This window comes from Bos grunniens, chromosome 5 (assembly GCF_055505025.1).
Source record: "Bos grunniens cultivar Pamir isolate PY7600 chromosome 5, Bosgru_T2T1.0, whole genome shotgun sequence".
Lineage (NCBI taxonomy): Eukaryota > Metazoa > Chordata > Mammalia > Artiodactyla > Bovidae > Bos > Bos grunniens.
The window spans coordinates 108,616,411-108,619,819 of record NC_141169.1 but is presented as its reverse complement, the minus strand read 5'-3'; positions in this window follow the sequence as shown (position 1 = coordinate 108,619,819).

Here is a 3,409-nt window from a genome sequence, read left to right as displayed (position 1 = left end):
TTGCCCCGCAGAGGTTACTGGGAAATATAGTTTCACCTCTGCACACAGCACTCCTGGTGAAGGAGGTACCGGGTTGTGGTGTTTGGGGTCAGTCGTGCTAGACCTGGCGCAGTTTAGGTCTCCCAGTTTAGGCTTGTTTTCATGAATGCAGTAAATAATCACAGGATTATTATGAGTTGTGATATACGAATTTATCTCTAAGGAGGTGAAGAGTCTAAGATATTATAATTTCTCCTTCAATGATCTGGTGGCCTAGAGCCAAGACAGGACTTGCTGGATCAGTTTGTACAGTCAGAAGAATATGTATATGAAAGGGCTTTTTATCAGGTAGCAGGCACTACCTCCTTTTCCTAAGAGGTGTGAGAAACTTCCTTAAATCATATAGTTTGTTCAAAAGCCAATTGTGGTTTCATCTTTGCAGAAGAGCAAGAAGTAGGGGGAAAGGCACTTTAGTCTCAGGGCTACAGCTTTGGGGATGGGCTGGGACGGGGGACCCTTTACTGCAGTGCTTGCACCTTGATAAATGACTCCTCCAGCAACAGAATATAAAGAAACTATAAGGGAATAAAAATAACTGTGCATGCGGGGTTGTGGAAAATCATGAACAGTTAGAAACAAAAAGGCCAAAACCCAACTGCTGCTTGCACACAGAACCATTAATGTGGCAGACAGACCACATAAGCCACCCCTTTGGCCCAGAGGCAAGCCAGGGCACCCGTTAACTTGTTTTCACTCCCTCCTGCTGCAGAATGAGTCCCAATAAAGCCTTGCCTGAATTTCTTGCTGCTGCTGCTGCTAAGTCACTTCAGTCGTGTCCAACTCTGTGCAACCCCACAGAGGGCAGCCCACCCGGCTCCCCCGTTCCCGGGGATTCTCCAGGCAAGAACACCAGAGTGGGTTGCCATTTCCTTCTCCAGTGCATGAAAGTGAAAAGTGAAAGTGAAGTCGCTCAGTTGTGTCCAACTCTTAGTGACCCCATGGACTACAGCCCACCAGGCTCCTCCGTCCATGGGATTTTCCAGGCAAGAGTATTGGAGTGGGGTGTCATTGCTTTCTCCGCCTGAATTTCTTACCTGGCCTCAATTTATATTGATTAGAGTCCAAGGACCCTGGTTGGTAACACTACTGCTAAGGAAAAGCTGGGACTCTTCACTGGTCTGACACATAAGCATGTCTAAAAGGAATTTGCCATCTTCTAGATCTGCTTTTCCACCTCTTTTTTGATTTTCTGTTAGTTACAGTTAAGATTTTCCAGACATCTTAGCTCAGTATTTTTATCTCTCTTTTGGCACCTGGGGCTTCCCAGGTAGCTCAGCTGGTAAAGAATCCACCTGCAATGCAGGAGACCCCAGTTCCATTTCTGGGTGGGGAAGATCTGCTGAAGGGATAGGCTACCCATTCCAGTATTCTTGGGCTTCCCTTGTGGCTCAGCTGGTAAAGAATCTGCCTGCTAATGTGGGAGACCTGGGTTCGATCCCTGGGTTAGGAAGATCCCCTGGAGAAAGGAATACTCCAGTAATATACTCCAGAATACTCCAGAAGGGAAAGGCTACCCATTCCAGTATTCTAGTCTGGAGAATTCCATGGACTGTATAGGCCATGGGGTCACAAAGTTGGACACGACTGAGCGACTTTCACTTTGGCTCCCGCATTAAAAAAAAAAAAATCATGGTGATCTTGTCATACTACTGGCTTTCAAATTTATATCTTACTATTTATTTCCATTCCATGTTGCATTATCTTTAGCTTGGACTATTTCCATAGATTTCTAACTGGCATTTTTGCCTAAAGATTTCCCCCCCACCTTTTACAATCTGTTCTATAAAAGGTTTTTTTTTTTTTTAAGCATACTCTCGACAGGTCATACTGTTACCTACATGAGTTCCTGGACCCTTTAGTCAATAGAAATTGAAAAGGGTCCAGAAGAGAAATTTCAGCAAGGCTTTATTGGGGCTCACTCTCAAAGCCACCCCTGCCCACCCACCCAGTGGGTCCTTTAAATAGAGTGAGGGTAGGGGTGGTTGGGCCAGAGGGGTGGCTTAGGTGGTCGCCCAACTCCTTGGTGGTGCTGTGTCCAGGGATCATGGCAGTTGGGTTTTGGTCTTTATCTTATTCATAATTTGCCCCATCTGCTGCATGCACCAGTAATTTTTAGTCTCTTGTGGTTTCTTCCTCTTCTGTTGCCCAGGAGACTTGTCCAGGTGCAAACACTGCAGAAAAGGGACCCAGGGCCCAGACTGTCTCAGTACTCCTGCTCCTAACTTCTGGTGACTCCCCAGAGTAGAGGATGAAATCCATATAGTAACAGGGCATTTAAACTTTGCCATAATCTGACCCCACCTATCTCTATTACAATAAATAACCATTTTTTCCCTAAATGCAGCATGCACTTTGCAGCTTTGGCTCACACTTAAAAAAAAAAAATCTGAATTCACCCTTTCCATGAACCCTCACCCATAAAATTCTTACCAAGGCCAATGCAAATATCATCTCCTTAATTGGAAGTAACTCCTACCCTTTGATATTGAGGTAGCAAGTTGTCATTATATATAACACAGCTTCTATTCAGATGTCATCAGCCTTGAGCCCTTCTCTGGTCACCCTATCCCCACTTAACACCCTTTCACACTCTCCCTTCACTACTTTTTAAGGCTTATGGCCACTGAGAATAGTGTATTTGCTAGTACTCATGATTTTGTTTCCCTCCACCGTCAGAATGTAAGTGCTCTGTGAGGGGGCATACTTTGCTTTGTTGTTCATTGTCCATAGATTGAGCATTTAGAAGATCGCCCCAAGCAGATGCTCAGTAACTTGCTGAATGCATGAACCCACGTGTAACATTTCTCTCCCCGCCCCGCGCGTGGCCCCTACAGTTAAACAGTGCTCTGCTTCTTACATTCTAGCTATAGGTCAATGCGTTACCATCCATTCAAATGCCCCAGGGTCATTCTCAATCCATCCCTCTCTCGCAAACTCCACATCAGATTGTGCGTAGTGAGGGAGGAGGAGTTAAGGATTATTTCTAGATTTCTGGCTCAGGTCAAATGAGTAGATGAATGAAGTCATCCATGGAAACTGGAAATACTGAAAAAAAAACCCAGTGGGGAACTACGAGTTCATGGTTTACCAGAGTGGAGTTGTCTGGTAGGTAGATAGATATATTGACTTGTAGCCTAGGAGAGGAATCCAGGCTGGAAGTACAGATTTGAGAGTCATAGCTGGTAATTTAGTCCGTGGGGGAAGTTGAGATTGCTCGAGGAGCATGAGAACAAGCCCTGGGAAGTCAGTCTTCCTTCCAATAGAAACAAGAATTGTCCTTTCACGGTTTCTTCTTTAGTCCTTCCTGCGTCACTCTCCACAACTTGCAGGAAGTGGAGATGGACTCTTGCATAGAATGTTTGAAAAGCAG